This window comes from Bison bison, unplaced genomic scaffold (genome assembly GCF_000754665.1).
Source record: "Bison bison bison isolate TAMUID 2011002044 unplaced genomic scaffold, Bison_UMD1.0 scf7180017864304, whole genome shotgun sequence".
Lineage (NCBI taxonomy): Eukaryota > Metazoa > Chordata > Mammalia > Artiodactyla > Bovidae > Bison > Bison bison.
The window spans coordinates 1,152,860-1,173,844 of NW_011494876.1; the positions used below are offsets into that span (position 1 = coordinate 1,152,860).

A 20,985-nucleotide genomic window follows, 5' to 3' on the forward strand; every position below is an offset into this window, starting at 1 on the left:
GATGCCATCATCTTAGCTTTCTGAATGTTGAGTTTTAAGCCAACTTTTTCACTCTCCTCTTTCACTTTCATCAAGAGGCTCTGTAGTTCTTTGCTTTCTGCCATAAGTGTGGTGTCATCTGCAAATCTGAGATTATGGATATTTCTCCCAGCAATCTTGATTCCAGCTTGTGCCTCATCCAGCCCAGCATTTCTCATAATGTACTCTGCATATAAATTAAATAAGCAGGGTAACAATTTACAGCCTTGACGTACTCATTTCCCTATTTGGAACCAGTGTGTTGTTCCATGTCCAGTTCTAACTGTTGCTTCATGACCTGTATACAGATTTCTCAGGAGGCAGGTCAGGTGGTCTGCTATTCCCATCTCTTTAAGAATTTCCCACAGTTTGTTGTGATCCACACAGTCAAAGGCTTTGACATAGTCAATAAAGCAGAAGTAGACATTTTTATGGACCTTTCTTGCTTGCTTTCTCAATGATCCAACGGTTATTGGCAGTTTGTTTTCTGGTTCTTCTGCCTTTTCTAAATCCAGCTTGAACATCTGGAATTTCACGGTTCACATACTGTTGAAGCCTGGCGTGGAGAATTTTGAGCATTACTTTGCTAGCATGTGAGATGAGTGCAATTGTGGAGTAGTTTGAGCATTCTTTGGCATTGCCTCTCTTTGGGATTGGAATAAAGACTGACCTTGTCTATTCCTGCTGTGGCCACTGCTGAGTTTTCCAAATTTGCTGGCATATTGAGTGCAGCACTTTCACAGCATCATCTTTTAGGATTTGAAATAGCTCAGCTAAAATTCCATCACCTCCATTAGCTTTGTTCGTAGTGATGCTTCCTAAGGCCCACTTGACTTCACATTCCAGGATGTCTGGCTCTAGGTGAGTGATCACACCATTGTGATTATCTGGCTCGTGAAGATCTTTTTTGTACAGTTCTTCTGTGTATTCTTGCCACCTCTTAATATCTTTCGTTTCTGTTAGGCCCATACTATTTCTGTCCTTTATTGTGCCCATCTTTTTATGAAATGTTCCCTTGGTATCTCTAATTTTCTTGAAGAAATCTCTAGTCTTTCCCATTCTATTGTTTTCCTCTATTTCTTTGCATTGATCACTGAGGAAGGCATTCTTATCTCTCCTTGGTATTCTTTGGAACTCTGCATTCAAATAGGTATATCTTTCGTTTTCTCCTTTGCCTTTCACTTCTCTTCTTTTCTCAGCTATTTGTAAGACCACCTCAGACAACCATTTTGCCTTTTTGCATTTCTTTTTCATGGGGATGGTCTTGATCACTGCCTCCTGTACAGGGTCACAAACCTCCAACCATAGTTCTTCAGGCACTCTCTCTATCAGGTCTAATCCCTTGGATTTATTTCTCACTTCCACTGGATAAGTCTAAGGGGTTTGATTTAGGTCATACCTGAATGGTCTAGTGGTTTTCCCCACTTTCTTCAATTTAAGTCTGAATTTGGCAATAAGGAGTTCATGATCTGAGCCAGAGTCAGCTCCCGGTCTTGTTTTTGCTAACTATATAGAGCTTCTCCATCTTTGGCTGCAAAGAATATAATAGGTCTGATTTTGGTATTGATCATCTGGTGATGTCTATGTGTAGTATCTCCTCTTGTGTTGTTGCAAGGGAGTGTTTGCTATGACCAGTATGTTCTCTTGGCAAAACTCTATTAGCCTTTGCCCTGCTTCATTCTGTCCTCCACGGCCAAATTTGCCTGTTACTCCAGGTATTTCTTGATTTCCTGCTTTTGCATTCCAGTCCTGTATAATGAAAAGGACATCTTTTTGGGTGTTAGTTCTAGAAGATCTTGTGGGTCTTCATAGAATCGTTCACCTTCAGCTTCTTGAGCATTACTGGTTGGGGCATAGACCTGGATTACTATGATATTGAATGGTTTGCCTTGAAAACGACCAGAGATCCTTCTGTCGTTTTTAAGATTGCATCCAAGTACTGCATTTTGTGCTCTTTTGTTGACTATGATGGCTACTCCATTTCTTCTAAGGGATTCTTGCCCACTGTAATAGATATAATGGTCTTCTGAGTTAAATTCACCCATTCCAGTCCATTTTAGTTTGCTGATTCCTAGAATGTCGATGTTCACTCTTGCCATCTCCTTTTTGACCACTTCCAATTTACCTTGATTCATTGACCTAACATTCCGAGTTCCTATGCAATATTGCTCTTTATAGCATCTGACTTTACTTCCATCACTAGTCACATCCACAACTGGGTATTGTTTTTGGTTTGGCTCCGTCTCTTCATTGTTTCTGAAGTTATTTTTCCACTGATCTCCAGTGGCGTATTGGGCACCTACTGACCTGGGGAATTCCTCTTTCAGTGTCCTATCTATCTTTTTGCCTTTCCATATTGTTCATGGGGTTCTCAAGGCAAGAATTTTGAAGTAGTTTACAAATTTCGTTTGTAAATATTTCAGTACCTTTGATCTGATGATCATAGGTTTTACAGATAGTGGACTTTTCTTGATGTTTGGTATTCTTTTTTAGTACAGTATTAAATTTCTAATCAACTTATAATTTTTTTCTTTCATTGTTACATTTTAATGTGATCAGATTAAGCATATATTCCTTTAAAATTTTGTAGAAATGAAGGAAGCTTACTTATGTGTTGAGGGAAAGTGTTGCCTGTCACTTTCCTTCTCATTCTGCAAATTCCTCAATTGCCTCTTCCCAACTGAGTATTTCAGTAAAAATAGTGTAAGTCTCAACAATCAGCAGTTAAGGTTCTCTTGAAAATTATTAATCTTAGATCATTAATAGAAAAAGTCCTGAGGTGGATTTATACCAAAGTAGTGAGCATGGTTATTTTTGCATTGTGCAAGGAGTTATATTTTCGTATCTGCATTTTTGATTCTACAATGCACATATATTCATTTTTATACCTGAATATGGTTTTTTAATATTTAAAATTATAGCTAAATATACATAACAAAATTTAACATTTTGACTATTTTAAAGTATGCGGTTCATTTCTGTGAAGTACATTTACACTGTTACACAACCACTAACATCATCCGTCTCCAGATCTTTTTCATCCTCTCACACTAAAACTGTGTGGTCTCCAAAGTATAATTTCCTATCCCATCCTTTCCCCAGCAGATGGTAACCATGTTTCTTCTTTTTTTTTGTAAATTTAATTTTTTAAGATATCTCATATAAGTGAAATTATATAATATTTGTATCTGGCTTATTTTACTGCACGTGTCTTCAGAGTTCATCCTTTGATGTGTATCACATTTTAAAATTAAAAACTTTTTTTCACAGTCAGACTTTAATTGTGCCCTTTGTTTTATAGTTGCAGAAACTGTTTGACACTCGTTCAAACCTCCAGAAAACTTGAAGGTGAATGGGGGTCACAGGACTCTTTTCGCAGATGCAGAAACTGAGATTCTGAAAGCCTATATAGGCTTGCAGGGAGTACATGGTGTTCATATCCGCAGACAGACCTTGGGACTCTGGGTGTACTTATTCTCTATTTGAATCACTCGGTGAAAGGCCTATTGATGGCAAGAAGTTAACATAAATCAACATTTCATCTTATTTTAATGACTTTATTGGGCCTGTGGGTGGCACAGTTCCCTTGTGTGACGTTGTCTCAGGTATCAGAGACCATTTCACATCTCTGCCTCTGCACAGTGCCCATCCCTTAATGTGTGACAACCAAAATCACATCCATGCATTTTCTAAAAGTTTCCTGGTAAAGAGGGGTTGGTTATGGTGGTGGTAGGCATTACCCTCTGTCAGATGTATAGGGTCTGAGATATGCAAACCACTTTACATTCATTTCCCATGATTAAGCATAAAATAATATGGAAACTGCCCAGAAGTAAAAAATCAAGGATTACTATTGTTATATAATTCACAGTAATAGAGAATCTACCTGCAGTGCAAGAGACACACATTTGATCCCTGGGTCAAGAAGATCCCCTGGAAAAGGAAATGGCAACCCACTCTAGTATTCTTACCTCGAGCATCCCATGAATAGAGGAGCCTGGTGGGCTACAGTCCATGGAGTTGCAGAAGAGTTGAATATGACTTAGTGACTGAGCACACACAGCAAATTGTTGCCTAACATAAAATGAATCTACCCAAACGAAATCTTCCTAAGAATACACATCACACTGACGTTCCTTCAGGTGGGGTGGCCTATCACAGGGCATTCGGTCTAAGTGGGTGTCTGCAGTGGGCCATTAGTCACTTTGGAGAAGGAGAAGGATCTTTGTGTTACCAGTGACCAGAGAGGACATCACTATGAGTTGAGTCTGATTTTTTGCTCTCAACAGAGAGAGATTGACAATCTCTGCTGAGAGGCTGAACCTCTCAGTAGTGGGAGAGTGAAGGGCTGCATTCATCCCTGCAGAGAGACTGAATGTCATTGAGCTATGGAAGCTCAGGGCTTTTCGTCTTTAGCGGATCCGTTTATTGGTCTTTGTTATAGCTCTTACACATGCTTTCTTACTTTTATCCATTTAATTTTAGGCTTTATACCGGACTGGATAAGATTCTCTGGATACACCCAGAATATTATGAATATAATATGTGGGTATCTTAAGGGTACTGTGGCTAGAACTGAAACTAAGCACCATTATTCATACACGCAAAGCATTCTGCATGCCCCATGTTGGGAACTCTTGCCATAACTAAATGAAATGGGCTGTGCAGGTTGACGACAGGGAGGGTAGGGAATTTGAGAAGCTAGGGCACATAAAGGGTATATTCTCCTCTGCTCCAGCCTCCATGCCAGGCACAATGCAGGCCCCATGCTGTCACATCTTCTCCGTTTTTTCTAAGGCAAGCTAGAAATGTGGATTTTTTTTTTTCTATGACTTCTCCCAGTTTTTAAATTTATTTTTAAACTTTTACTTGGATGATAATTACATTACAATACTGTGATGGTTTCTACTATATATCAGCATGAATCAGCCATGGGTATGTATGGGGGACGTATGTCCCCCCGCACTTAAACCTCCCTCCCACCTGCCTCCCCATCCCACTCCTCCAGGTTGTCACAGACCACTGGCTTTGGGTTCCCTGTGTCATACAGCAAATTCCCACTGGCTATCTACTTTACATACGGTAATGTGTATGTTTCAGTGCTACTCTCTTAAATCATTCCATCTTCTCTCTCCCCCAAGCTGTGTCCAAAAGTCTGTTCTCTATGTCTGCATCTTCATTGCTGCTCTATAGGTAGGTTCATCAGTACTATCTATTGGCAATATTTTAAATTGTGCTAAAATACATATAAAACTTACCATCTCACACAGTTTTAAGTGTATAGCTCAGTTGCACTACATGCACACTGTCGTGCAGCCAGTCTCCAGAACTTTCTTTTCCTTGTGAAACTGAAACTGTACCCATTAAACAACTCCCCGTTGCCCCTCCCCCAGCTCTTGACGACCGTCCTTCTACTTTCCATCTCTGAGTTTGACTACTTTAGGGACCTCATATAAGTGTGTGTGTGTGTGTGTGTGTGTGTGTGTGTGGCTGTAGCACACAGAATGTAGTATCTTGTTCCCTGACCAAGGAACAAACTTGAACCCTCTGCATTGGAAGCGTGTCGTCTTAAGCACTGGACCTCCAGGGAAGTCCTCTCAAATAAGTGGAATCATAGACAATGCTGGTTTTTTTGTGATGGGCTTGTTTCACTTAGTATAATGTCTTCAAGGTTCCATCTATGTTGTAGCATGTGTCAGAACTTCCTTTTTAAGGCTGAATAATATTCCTTTGTATGTGTAGGCCACCTTTTATTTACCCATTCATCCGTTGATCAGTACTTGGGTTGCTCAGCAACTAATTTATCAAAGGAATTGGAAGCACAGTGTGACAAAAAAAATTTCAGGTGTCTGGATTTAGGACATGGGCTGCCATTTGCATCAGCTGCCCTACACAGATAATAAAATTACACATGGACGTTTTTATGCACTCATTGCTATCGGTCACGGAAACCTTGAAAGTGCAGAGGATAAAGTAACCCCGGAAATCACACTAATGGGTCAGGCCTCCATCTACTTAAAGGCTTGATTTGTTCTGTAAGTGAAATTTATGGAGCATTATCAGAGACTTTTCAGGACACCCTGCACTTACATTTAATACTGAATGTGGTTAAAGTCCTAAAGCAGACTTGGCAGCAGTTCTTTGGGAACCAGCATACAACACCTTGCATGGAGCTTAGCCCAACAGCAGGCACTAGTAAGTGCAGGATGAATGAATAAATTTCAGACCCAAGTTGCACTCAGTCCCTGTTATCTGGTACACTGCTAGAGAAATGAAATCTTTTGCCAAAGCAGCCAACCTGAGCACAGCCTGAGGGCTAATCAAGTGAAAGCTTCCTGCCTATGTGCAGTGGCTGCCTGACTCGGAGTTTCACAGATGTCTCCTTTCTGTGCCTTGATTTGCTTGTGGTTAAGGACTGATGACAGACCATGCATCACATCACCTGGATTCCTTGAATGCATGTAACAAGGCCTCTCTACGCTCATGTGGACAACAAACAAAAGCCCCAAATACACGTTTCCCAGTCAGTTATTATTTTACTTTCATTGCCACAAAGCTTGGTTTATAAACCAGAGAAGATGAGGGAATGAGCTGCGGAAACAATTCCTGCTTCTCTCCCAATATGAACAGTGCCTATGATTTACTCAGAGATGTGAAGAATTTATGAACAGTCGGTCTTAAAGTAGTGGCTTGGCTCTTTAGCAGTCTTCCGTGTCACTTCCCCCTCTGGTTGGGTCCTTCCCCTGGTAAATATGTTCCCTTAGGACCGTGCTTTTTTAGGTTTCTGTGTTGGTGTTGACATAGATGCTGATAAAAGGATTTATGTTCTAAGATTCCTTTGAAGGAAATATTGAGTGACTAAGAGAGATTTACTAGAACCTGTTCAGCCTCAATTAAGTGTGAATATCACCTGCCTGTGGGGTACGTGATAGCAGTATATGAGGAGTGCCTGCAGCTTCCCTTCCTCTTTTTTTTTCCTTATTTCAAGTTGATGAAATGGTAATGGACACAGTTATAGGGCTGTGTCCCATCAAATACTTTGGACATTAATTTTTTAAAATTTAATTAACTGATTTTTGGCTGCTCTGGGTGTTCGTTGCTGTGCATAGCCTTTGTGGATCATGGGCTTTAGTTACTCGGGCTTCAGCAGTTGTATTGTGTGGGCTCTAGAGAATGGGCCCAGTAATTATGGGACACAGGCTTAGTTGCTCCATGGCATGTGGGATCTTCCCAGACTAGGGATCGAACCGCATCCTCCGTATTGGCAGGCGGATTCTTCACCACTGACCACGTTAATTTTTTTTAAAGTTAATTTTTCCACCAAATGCTTAGGACATTATTTTTTTTAAGTATTAGTAGCTCTCCTTCTCGGAGAAGGCAGTGGCAGCCCACTCCAGTACTCTTGCCTGGAAAATCCCATGGATGGAGGAGCCTGGTGGGCTGCAGTCCATGGGATCGCGAAGAGTCGGACACGACCGAGCGACCTCACTTTCACTTTTCACTTTCATGCATTGGAGAAGGAAATGGCACCCACTCCAGTGTTCTTGCCTGGAGAATCCCAGGGACGGGGGAGCCTGATGGGCTGCCGTTTATGGGGTCGCACAGAGTTGGACACGACTGAAGCGACTTAGCAGCAGCAGCAGCAGCAGCAGCTCTCCTTGTATAGAATCATTTGACGGGGGGCATTTCTTTTCATCCTTCAGAGGGTTGGAATAGTTATCAAGGGAGGAAGAATGGCCCCAAATTTAGACTTTTGACATCATCTGCAAATGAAGGGTGTCATAGATTCATATAGATACATTCACAAGATTTTAACTAGTATTGTTGTTGTTTAGTTGCTAAGTCACGGCCAACTCTTGTGACCCCATGGACTGAAGCCCACCAGGCTTCTCTGCCATGGGATTTCCCAGACAAGAATGCCAAAGTGGGTTGCCATTCCCTTCTCCAGATCTTCCCAACCCAGGGATCGAACCTATGTCTCCTGCATTGGCAGGCGGATTCTTCACCACTTAGCCACCAGGGAGGCTGTTAACTAGTCTATGTAAAGATAAATCATAATTTTTATAAGAATTTCTGTGTGTTTGTACAAAAGGCCTCAAAAAACCAGAAGCTTCCTGGGCTGCTTCTGACACGGAAGAGACCCTGTTGATTTTGCCTGCTTTTAGAGAAGTACTACTAATTAAAGCTGTATTGTACCTTGGATTGCTTTTTGCAAAATGCCTAAACTCTTGAGCAGAAGCATGTGCTTCTTATTGCAAAGCAAAACAAACCAAACCTCAGTAGTATTGACTTGGGAAAACTGACCTTTATGTTAACATGTCATGTTAACCAAAGCCTTAAGAAACTCTGAAAACAAATGTCCCCAGGTTATGAGTATGAAGTGTGTACTTCAGCTTTTTCTACCATTTGCAGTTCATGTAACTATCACAGATCATTTGTGTTAATTGTGGAAAGAAAAGACAGATAAACAAAAGGGGGAAACGAAAATCATCCAAATTTCCTTCCTATCTTTTTTCTGTGAGTATATACATGAAGTTTGTAGATGTGTAACACGACTGAGCGACTTCACTTTCACTTTTCACTTTCATGCATTGGAGAAGGAAATGGCACTCCACTGTTCTTGCCTGGAGAATCCCAGGGACGGGGGAGCCTGGTGGGCTGCCGTCTATGGGGTCACACGGAGTCGGACTCGACTGAAGTGACTTAGCAGCAGCAGCAACATGTGTGCATATGTTAACTAGACTTGCTTTTTATCCTTTTTTCCTACTTCAAATGTTGTGCCATTTTTCTCTTCCAGTTCCTATACCTGGCACTTAAGTGGTAAAAGCTCTTTCTGAGTCCATTGAGTGGTGGATTTTTCCTTAGCTGCTACTTGGTGCCCGCTTAGGGGCATGTAGATTGCTGAAGAAATATTTCTTAATAAGAGTAGTTTTACCCAAACTGAACCACGTTGTTTAGCTGAAGAGGGTTAGAATCTGAGATACTAAACCAACCAAAACACTTTGACTTAACAGTCATGAGTGCAGGTGGCCACTGCATGTTTTTATTTAAAACTTCTCCTACAGTTCTACTCTTACAGTCTTCTACAGTCTTATGAAATATTTGTTGTCCGTTACTGTGCCTGCATATTTTCTAATTAGTACAGACATGCTAGATTTGGCTACATACTGTGGGTTCACAGCAAGGAATATGATAGGCCATTGATAAGAATAATAGAGTTAGTCTGTATCTGATACAGGCAACAGTATTTAATAATGAGAAATAAAGAGAAAAGATGTCTTAAATCATGTACACTTCTTTCCTCTTGCTTTTGATCACTAGAACCGTGTTTAATCATTTCATGAATTGCTTGTACATTCATGTTTATGTGTGTATGTGTGTGTGTGAGTCGCTCAGTCGTGTCCAACTCTTTGCGGCCCCATGGACTGTAGCCCACCAAGCTCCTCTGTCCATGGAGTTCTTCAGGCAAGAATCCTGGAGTGGGTTGCCATGCCCTTCTCCAGGGGATCTTTCTGACCCAGGGATCGAACCTGGGCATCCTGCATTGCTGGCAGATTCTTTACTGTCTGAGCCATGAGGGGAGCCCAGTATATATACCCCTATGTGTGCATGTGTGCATATGGGCTTGCGTTGGTGCCTGTTGGTGAGCATCTAGGTTTGGGCAGAAGTTACTGTTAGTATCCATAGTATCGTGGCAGTTCAGCTGGTCTCAATTGAAGTTTTACTGCATTTGTCTTCTCTGGGGTACCTGTAGGCTGAATATGTAGCCTGCTGGCTCTTCTCTATTTTTAAGTGGTATCCCACTTGGTCTGAAGCCTTTGGAAACACACTGTATTTCTGCCATGGATGGATTGGTTGGCAGTGAGAGAGCAGTAAACTTATTCTCTCATAGGCATTTAATGACGTTCAAACATTGGTGATGCCATTTAAGAGCAGTTTTGACAATTAGTCTCTCTGCTAAAGACCCTGGCTGCAGGTTAGAATACTGTTAGACCATCAAAATGTTAAGCAAATAAATCTTGAGTTTGCTATTGAACATGAGATGAGGCTGTGCCTATTTTTAATTTCCTGGGGGATTCAGGAATAGCTATTACATGGCCCGCTATTTTTTTTTTTTTTTGTCTACTTGTTGTTAGTATTGTAAATTAGATGACAACTCTTGTCCACAGTTATTTCAAGATTTCTGCAGGGAGTTATTTATAAGGGATTTTTAAAATAAAATCTCATTCATTCTTACGCCATCTAATCATCTCTTTGCCTTGGCTAGATCTAGTCAGTGGAAAAGAAAAATCAGAATTAGATGTGGAAGGAGGCCAGAAGCAGGGGCAGAACATGGCAGTGGAAATATCAAAATCAGGGCATTTGTGAAGCACATTGTGATTGTAAAGGGAAGGAAAGAATCTTTAAAATAGATCTGTTCTGACGTTCTGTTTTTTATTTTTTTCCTTAAAAGATTTGTTATCTATTTTTGTAGCCTTGTCTAAGGCAGGGTCCAGGATCCATGAGGTCACCTGCCAGCCCTGCACTCCATTCTGATCAGTTTTTCTGACCTAGTGAGGAAGCCCCTTTAATAGGAGAGAAGGAATGGAGAACAGTGAATCCAGGAGCTCAGGTGGTCCATTTGGCCTGAGGGGACCTGTGTCTTGTTTCCCTGGAGCCCAGCCTCTGAGTGCTGGAGTGCTTCCTTATCATATGTCCTTTTGCTGGAAGCTGCATCTTTGATGTATTTTCCAAGTGCCACACTCTAGTACCTACCTTAGTGAGAAAGTAAGGATGAAGAAGGCTTATGGATCACCATAAGAAGGCTTATGATCACCGTAATATGACTACACACATTAAGGCTTGGTTTGATGTAAGTTTGCATTCGGTTACCATTAACTGTTGGCAGTATTTGTACTGAATTTATAACAACTCCTGATAACAACCCAGTGAATTCGCATGAATGTCAATCCCATTTTATTGATGAGAATATTGAGTCTTAGGAGAGTGGAGTACCTCACTTACCGAGCTATCAGTGGCTGCATCTGGGTTTGAATCCAGGTCGGAAAGATTACAAAACTTATTCTCATAAGCACTGATTATATTAGAGATCAGTATCATGTATGTAATGGGTGTTTGCTGTTGTCAGTTATTTTGTAGACATTCTTATGTAATCTTTATGAAACCCAGTGATGTTGGTCTGATCTGACTCACCCAAGATCACAGAGCTTACAAGAGGTAAGGTGAAGTTGTGAATTCTATCCTTGATTTTGTTTTCTGTGCTGTCAAACTGATTTCAGTCCTGGAGGCAAAGGAACTATAGGAATTATCTATGTTTTTACCAAAATTAGGCTCTTACTTTTGAGCTGGAGTTCAGCTCTTTCTGCAGCCTCTCTACCCTCTTGTACGATGATGTTGGGGATAGTTAGAGGGAACCCACCACCATCCCAGAGAGTGAACATCTGGAATGCCCCTGCTCTGACCAGTGCCAATGGAAGAAGGGACCAGGAGAGACACATCTGTGCATTAGCTTCCCCATCTTAGCTTAGAGCAAGAGAAATGGGTACTCACTGTGTGATTTGGGGTAAATTCTTAATCCCCATGACTTGAAATGTTTCCTTATCTGTAAAATTTATAGGATAATTATAAGAAAGTATATTCAGGACACATGAGAACCATGGTATCTATTTCTGTTTTTGCCAGTCGGAGTCTCCTCTTGCCCTTCTCTGAATTTTGAGGTCTTAAAAGCCAGCTTCATCTAATACATGCTTCTATGTTAGCCTCCTTTGTATTTCATAAAACAGATTTATTTAGCTAAGGCTTGACCATGAGGATTTGAATAAGACATCAGTAGTTTCTGCTAATTGATTTTCTTTGCATATAAAGAGGGACTGGATTGGCTATACTGAAATGTAGGTATTTTCTAGATCACTTACTTCTGGGTTTTTTTCTGCCCCAGATTTTGTTTTTTATAAAAGAGATTTATATGTGGGCTTCAGAGACCTACTTTTTCAAGCTTGGCTATTCCAAGGACCGATGACTCCCCAATGTAGACCTTCAGAAGTACAGTGCAGTGCAGGAGAAGAAAGCAGACAGAATTGAGGTTTTGGCCAGGAGCCACCTGCAGGTGTTAAGGATGGGTAGCAGGCAGTGGACACTGGTTTGACATCATGAAGGCACCAAGCAAGCACAGAGTGGGTTGGATTTTCCCAGATCCTCTTTTTTCCCCAACTTCCATTTGTTACAGGGCTCAGCCACCTTTACTCCAACCCTCTTGCTTACTGGTACCCTTGTTACCATCTCTTAATTTATTACTTATCTTTGATTCAGTACCATTCTGGGGAATTAGGAAAGAAGACTGCCATGTGGTAAGTCACTTCAATCATATCCAACTCTTTGTGACCCTATGGACTGTAGCCCACCAGGCTCCTCTGTTCATGGGATTCTCCAGACAAGCATACTGGAGTGGGTTGCCATTCCCTCCTCTAGGGGATCTTCCCGACCCAGGGATTGAACCCGCATCTCCTGCATTGGAAGGCGGATTCTTTACCCCCGAGCCACCAGGGAGGCCTGGAACGGAGACTAGAGCCTCACATATAAAAGGGGTATTTGGTAGCCTCCAGTAGTACAGAAGTGCTTCCCTGTGGCTCAGCTGGTAAACAATCCACCTGCAATGACGGAGACCTGGGTTCAATCCCTGGGTTGGGAAGATCCCCTGGAAAAGGGAAAGGCTACCCACTCCAGTATTCTGGCCTGGAGAATTCCATGGACTGTATAGTCCATGGGGTCACAAAGAGTCGGACACAGTTGAGCCGCTTTCACTTTCAGTAATATAGAAATTCAGAGAACTTGAAGGAAGCTTCACTTAATCAATTCACTCTTCATTCTGAAAGGTGCCCTCAGCCTGCTAACTGCCTACGTTATTTAGAAGGCTGCTGTATTTGTTATTACTTTTATGTGACAAACTACCCACAGACTTTGTGACTTTAAAACAATGGATGGCTTCATATAGTTCCTGTAGAAGGGGAAACTGGGAGTGCCTTAGCTGGGCTGTTCTGGGCCAATGTCATCTCAGTGGATATCAGCCTAGGTGGCTGAATCCTCCAAACGCTTGGCTGGGGCTGGATGATCTATTTCCTAGCTGTCTCACTTGCATACCTGGTTACTGGGTGTTGGTTGTGGGCAGGTTGTTAAATTAGGTGTTGGAATAACTGCAAAATGTAAAGAGAAGTCATTAAAAGAAAATCTAAAACATTCACGTTGCTTTGCAAGTGTCTTTACATTATTACTCCATTTCAACTGAACCCAAATGGGAAATCATAGACTCTAAATTGTAAGTGTTTATATCAAGAAAGAGCCTATAGAATCCTAAACTGGTAACATATGTCCAAAAATAGTTCTCAATCTACTTTAAAAGATGGATGAAGGAATGAACACCCCTGTGTGTTAAAATAAGATACTTGACGTATGTATGAATAATTTTGTATGATTTCTTCTCTTGTGATTAACTCAGTATGTGCTAGTCTCAAACATGGTGAAAAGAGGACTCAAGTTTCACAGGCTTTCTCTTACAGTTTAATTTTTACAAAAGGAAGTTTAATACATTCTGTTCCTCCAAGAGTCATATAAATCAAGGCATTACTTTTTTTGCAATATTGCATTTCATCAAATCTGAGATGCAGAGTTTTTGAAATGCAAATACATTCAACCATCTTGTTATTTAACTGGCAGTATATTTCCTGCCTTATTGCTTCATAAATTACAATTGTTATCTTACATTTGGTGAAGCATGGTATGTCTTATGATTTTATTTTCTAGAAAACATGTTAAATACTTGTTAATGCTCATTGTAGTTGAGGTGGGCATATCTGCCCAGCTGTGGTTTGGCCAAGTCTGCCTAAATGTATTAATAAAGTTTTATAAAGCAATGGTTTCTTTTAAAAAGTGAAAAACTCATATTTTATCTTCTTTGAGTGAAAGTAATCATCACATCTATGTGTCTCATTTTTCTCATGTGTCAAATAAGAGTGGCCATAAATTAGGTCTAAAAAGTCTCTGTCAGTTTGATTATCCTAAGATTCTGGATCTTTTCTAGAAGAAAACAGAACTTAATTCTTCATCTGCGTGGTTGGGGGAGAGTCAGAAATTTTTTATAGTAGGATGAAATCCATCAATCCTCTCCAACAAATAGTGCTCATGAGAGCATAGTATCAGAGTTTGTGATTTCAGGAGGGTCATGAACTCTTGGGCTTCCCACATGGCTCTAGTTGGCTCTCTGCCAATGCAGGAGATACGGGTTCAATCCCTGGGTCAGGAAGATCCCCTGGAGAAGGGCATGGCAATCCACTGCAGTCTTCATGCCTAGAGAATTCCATGGACAGAGGAGTCTGGCGGGCTACAGTCCATCGGGTCGCAAAGAGTCAGACACTACTGAAGTGACTTAGCATGCACCACACATGGACCCCTGCCTCAGAGCCCTTTCCTAAACATCTCAGGGTTCTTTGACCTCCAGCTAAGCAGATACTAGGATTTTGCTTCTTGAGTTTAGACTTTTCTGTGTGGTGGTTTTTTCCTTTGTGAAAAACAGGTGAAATAGAACTTTTTTGAATTATTAGTTTATCTGTTGCTAATATCCTCCACTTTAATCTGGCTAGAATCCTAACTTTTCCTTTGCCCCAACCATAGATACTGTAAACAGGGCCCTGGTACTGAGGATAAAGGACTGAATACATGTATGGAGGAGGGAAAGAGCTCTCAAAATACTTTTATGAAATGAGATCTTCTTTATAACTCAAAGCTATGCCAAATAGGGAAGTGTTACTAATAAAAAAAAAATCATTGTTATATGTTCTGAGTTTTCTTAATCAAGTTTGAAGATCTGTGAAATATTTTTCTATATAGAGGTACAAAGTCTTGATAAAACCCTAAGGTATAGAGCCTGTTACCGAAATAAGGAGAGCACCAGGTTTGACACTGAAGTGCCTCAAACAGGTTGTTTTTATTTCCTCTCCAATCTTTATTGGGACTTTCCTGGTGGCTCAGTGGTAAAGAATTTGTTTGCAATGTAGGAAATGCGGGTCCTATCCTTGGGTTGGGAAAATGTAGAGAAGGAAATGGCAAGCCACTCCAGTATTATTGCCTGGGAAATCCCGTGGACAGAGGAGCCTGGGGGGCTACAGTCCATAGGGTCACAAGAGTCAGACACAACTTAGCAACTAAACCACCACTACATCCAATCTTTATTATTTCCTTCCTTCTGCTGACTTTAGGTTTTATTTGTTCTTCTTTTTCTCACTCTTTTAGGTGGTGGGTTAGGTTGTTTATCTGAGATTTTTCTTGCTTTTTGAGGAAGGCTTGTATCACTATGAACTTCCCTCTAAGAACTGCTTTTGCTACATCTCATAGATCAAACAACTTTTTTTCTTTCTCTGTATATCTGTCGTACTGGTTGTGTTGTTGCAGTAAGACTACTGATAGAAGGATGCTTTGCCTGTAACATTTTCAAAAAGTGGACTGCATCTGTACTGATGCAAAAATTTATTCCAATGGATCACCTTTTATGCCTTTTATGAGCTTTTATGCCTGGCAGTAGAGTCCATTTCTTCAGTTACTTGTTAAAAAGGCTGATTCCAAGGCTCTTTCTCTGGAAATTCTGACTGAATGTATCGAGATGGGGTCAAAAATCCAGGTGTTTTTTTGTTTTTTTTTTAAAGCAAGCACCCCTGTTGAAAGTATGTATTCAAGAAAGGGTGCACAACCCTAGCTTCCACATGCAACCCACTGGAAGTGATGGCTAAAGCCCTGTGTTTCTTGGAAGTGAATCGTGGGCCTTGTGTTCCCCTTGTCTACCCATAAGACCTTAAGTGGGGAAGTAGCTGAAGGTGCATTGTGCAAGGAGAGAATAAAATATATCATCAGCTTTGAATTAACACTGGGTATTGATGGTCTGTCACATCTCTTTGGGGTACCGCTCGCTGTATTTTACAAAAGATGATTCCGTTTATGACCAGCAGTCTTAATGTTACAGAGGGGAGACCAACAGTGTAGTTTTCATCTTTGGTTGAATGAAAATCAACCAATTAAAAATAGAAACGAGTCAGGGCACTTAGTCCCCTGGTTGGGTATTGAGAACATTTACCTCTAGTTCTTAGGAAGACATTGTGCGTAACATGCAGTACTCTGATAATTATCCTTCAAGGGTGAGAAAGTCTATTAGTGCCCCGGACTTCCATAGATCTCCATGACAGTGACAGGAGGGAGAGTGCAATCTGGCCAGATCGGGATCAGATGCTATTTTATTGTTATGATTAGCCTCTTGGGTTTGACAGCCAGTGTTCCCTGTTGAAGTTATGCTGCAGAGTGACAGTAATGGTGGATGAGGCTGTGTTTGGATACTTGTTTACATGGATCTCTCATATTAATTACTGACTACATCTAGGGCTCATGTTATGTATGAAAGTTAAAGTGAAGTTGCTCAGTCGTGTCAGACTCTTTTGCGACCCATTGGACTGTAGCCTACCAGGCTTCTCCATCCATGGGATTCTCCAGGCAAGAATACTGGAGTGGGTTACCATTTCCTTCTCCAGGGGATCTTCCTGACCCAGGGATCAACCCCGGGTCTTCCACATTGGAGGCAGACGCTTTAACCTCTGAGCCACCAGGGAAGCCCCATGTTATGTACAGTGACTCCCTACCAAAAGCAAGTTTAGCAAGGTGATTACATTAATGAAGGAAAATCTTCCCGGTATATGACTCTGAAAATAGAATCACCTAATGTCAGAAAGTGAAGAGGAACTAAAAAGCCTCTAGTTGAAAGTGAAAGAAGAGAATGAAAAAGTTGGCTTAAAGCTCAACATTCAGAAAACTAAGATCATGGCATCTGGTCCCATCACTTCATGGCAAATAGATGGGGAAACAGTGGAAACAGTGTCAGACTTTATTTTTCTGGGCTCCAAAATCACTGCAGATGGTGATGGCAGCCATGAAATTAAAAGACGCTTATTCCTTGGAAGGAAAGTTATGACCAACCTAGATAGCATATTCAAAAGCAGAGACGTTACTTTGCCAACAAAGGTCCGTGTAGTCAAGGCTGTGGTTTTTCCAGTGGTTATGTATGGATTTGAGAGTTGGACTGTGAAGAAAGGCAGAGGAAAAGAGCCATATGCCTGTATGCAACTTACACTCCCAGCACGGGGCATGGCACGAGCACACGGATGGCACAGCAGTAGCAGCAAGATTTGGCCCATAGGTGTTGCCCCATAGCTATACTCAGAAAGGGTGAAATCCCTAAAATATAGAATAATATCCATGGCATTAGGAATTTTTGTTTTGCTTGGCTCATTGCTGATTACCAGCCTCTGGGCACACTTGTTGCAAGAATGAATGAACAAATCATCATCTTTCTTAAATTTACTATTTCAAAATCATTTAAATTTGGAGAAAAGTTGCAGAAATAGTATGAAGTTTTGCCATAACCAGCTTCCCCTAATGTTAGCCTCTTACGTAACCATGTATGATGATCAAAACTGAGAAATTAACATTGACACAATACTGTTAACTAAGGACTCTTTGGATTTCACTGTTTTTTTTCCCCACTAGAGTCTTTTTCTGTTTCAGGGTCCGTCTAGGGTACCATATTGTACTTAGATGTCTTGTCCTCTCCAATTTGGGGGATTTCCTCCTCAACCAATCCTAGTCTTTCATGACATCAACATTTTTTTTAATAAACTGTAATAAGTTATTCTGTAAATTGTCCTTCAGCTTAGATTTATGTGATGACTGAAACCTGGAAAAGCCTTTGTACTGAAAAAGACATCATGAGGAATTGGTGTTTTGGGTGGACTTGATGGAGGAGTGAGACTTGGATGGACAGAAAAGTGGAAGGTGGAGTTTTCGGGCCAGAAAAAGCTCTGTGCCCACGTCTCTAACTGGGAGCACCTTGGTGCTGTCTTGGCTCTTTCCTGCATGTGTACGTGATGGGTAACCTGAGTTGCCTGATTAAGAGTTGTAAGCACACCTTGTCTAGCTGCCCTGCTTCTTTGCATCTTGCCGTTTTCTCATCAGCAAGAAGATCTGATTCGGGCTCAACTCTAGCTTCCAGATGCTGCTGGCTGTGATACTGGATTTGGGCTTTGGTTCCCTGGATAACAGAGCTGATGGGCTTTTTGCTATCTTTTTATCAGAATTTATGCTCTTCTGTAGTCTGGTGACACAGGGCCTTCTATTTATTTTTACTATGACTATTATATTGGTTAAGACTCAGCAAGCACTGTGCCAGGCTCTAAGCCAACTTTTCTCAATGGGGAGCAATATCACCCGTAAGGGGAAAAAACATTGGTTTTTTGGGAAGTGAAAAAAAAATTCTTCTTGTGTATAAGTACACAATACCAAAACAGCCATATGAGATATCTGTGGTATTAAAATTTCACTGAAGGAGGGGGGGGTGTTGATTAGGGGAAAAGAAATCTTAAAAAACTTACTGATAGGATCAATGAGGGAGAAAAAAGGTTGAGATATGTTGATTTAGGCCAGATGACTTGGCTTATGTCATCTCATTTTAATTCTCAACATTATCTCAAGGGACATATTATTCCCATTAAAAAATACAAATGGGGAAATTGTGAATTAGCAGAATTGAGTACCTTCCTCAAGGTCACAGAGCCAAGTGTAGATTGCTGCTGCTACTGCTAAGTCGCTTCAGTCGTGTCTGACTCTGTGCGACCCAATAGACGGCAGCCCACCAGGCTCCCCCGTCCCTGGGATTCTCCAGGCAAGAACACTGGAGTGGGTTGCCATTTCCTTCTCCAATGCATGAAAGTGAAAAGTGAAAGTGAAGTCGCTCAGTTGTGTCCAACTCGTAGCAACCTCATGAACTGCAGCCTACCAGGCTCCTCCGCCCATGGGATTTTCCAGGCAAGAGTACTGGAGTCGGGTGCCATATTAGGCATATCCATTCAGGACAGGTAGGCTCCAAGGTCAAGGTCTAAACAGTGATCATCCTTGTCAATTTGTAGCCTTATTCATGAAAACCAGTAAAAAAGAAAGTCAATAGAATAAAACCATAACATATCCTAAGGAAAAGTTTTCTAGGCTTACTGAGTAATTAGAATTTCCTGTTATATTATTTCCCCATGATTAAGGTTAATAATTGTGGGTCAGTTCTGCATACATTTACAGTGTTGATATTAGGAGTCCAGTCAGCTACAGGAATATAATTGCATGAAGGCAGGTTTTTTGTCTGTCCACTGTTGTATCTCCAATGCTGAGAACAATGCAACACATACTAAGTGCTCAAAAAATACGTGTTGAATAAATCAAAACAAAAGGTTATTGTATTTTAAGAAAAAAAAATTCAAAGCCGAACTCAATTACATCTGTTTGATGTTAATGCTGTGATGCTTCCTCTTAAAAAAATAAACAGCAACCACCAAAGTGTATGACAAGACGCATACCTACCACAGAGAAAATAAGTTCTGGGTGGCCATTTGAGTTTGATGTAGAAACTGCCTCCAGCTACTCAAACTCCAAACATATGACTTAATATTGTTATACCATGCAGAGCTAAGAGAGATTAAATCAGACTTAATTTTTCCATCCATTTTGAGGGGTTAAAAAAAAACAACAACCAATATTATTGTTTGAGACAGAATATTGATAATACAATTGGCTGAAATATACAGTGTCATCTTTTCTTTTTCAGTTGAATGTCAAGACCAGCTATTTCTGTTTTGGGGTAGGGACTAAACCTATCTGAGATGTATTATAGTCATGGACAGATGAACACAAACCCCAAGTTGTATGGGATGTAATTTCTTCCCCTTGAGAAACTTTACATTTACCATCTGTGAACAGGAAACATAAATTAGGTTATTACACACAATGCATCTCATAAACCTTACCAAGTGGAAGCACATGCATTTCCTTGAGATACTGCAAAGGTTCAGGAGTGACTAAGGAATTAAGTTGGATTTGCCAAACTATCCCTTCCAGACAAATGCAAATTTCAGTTTTTCACAGAGCCTTCCTGAAATAAGTAATTCAGAGGATCAGGGCCCAAGAAAGGCTTGGTTGGCTCAGAAGAAGCCCATTTTCATATATATGAGTCGAGATAGACAAAAAGGTGGTGACTTCACCACCAATCCTCATTTTCTTATTCTCAGTGGCATATACCCGCAGCATTGAGAGGGCTTCTAAGAAGGTTTACCATGAGTGCAAATGAAATAAGAAGTCATGAAGGTCAGAATCTGAGAGTGGGGAGGAATTTTGCTGGCTGCTTCAAAGGCTAAGCCACTCTCCTGCCCCCATGTTAGATGAGCTGCTTTTGGATGTGGGTTCAAATATCTCTTTCTCTAACTCACATTTTTTTTAGGGTCCTGTTAAGTGGCTTTTTTTGTTTCCCTTTGTTTTTATTTCTTTTTTTCCCACCACTGGAAACTTATAAACCTTGGTATTATATGGTAATTAGATGGGGATGCTGGGAAATGGAGACTAAGGACACACACTCTCTCACTCTCTCTCACTCTTACAAAGACACACTCACCCTCAAACCCTATTACCTGGGCAGGCTGCCCTCCAGCCTTCATGGAGAGGTGGGGACTTCAGGGCTTCTAATTACAGGCTTTCTGCCTTTGAGAACCCTCTCAGCAGGAACACCGTGTACTACAGACACTCCTTTCTACACACTGAAAGCCCTAGCATAATTGTTTGAAATGGAAAGTCACTTTCACTTCAACCTGCACCCACCCGCTTACCTTTCTGGAGTTATTAGCATAGACATTCCTTTACTGCATCTTTTCACAATCAGGCTTATCTAGTCTTGTAATGAGCTCCACTAGAGAAATTGTCGGAGAAGGCAATGGCACCCCACTCCAGTACTCTTGCCTGGAAAATCCCATGGACGGAGGAGCCTGGTGGGCTGCAGTCCATGGGGTCGCTGGGAGTCGGACACGACTGAGTGACTTCACTTTCACTTTTCACTTTCATGCATTG

At 41.0% G+C, this 20,985-nt stretch overlaps 1 protein-coding gene across 10 annotated transcripts in view; it reads left to right on the forward strand.

Moving 5' to 3' along the window:
* MAGI1 (membrane associated guanylate kinase, WW and PDZ domain containing 1) overlaps positions 1-20,985 on the forward strand; it is a 647,256-nt gene that overhangs the window by 440,515 nt on the left and 185,756 nt on the right. The window lies entirely within an intron of this gene.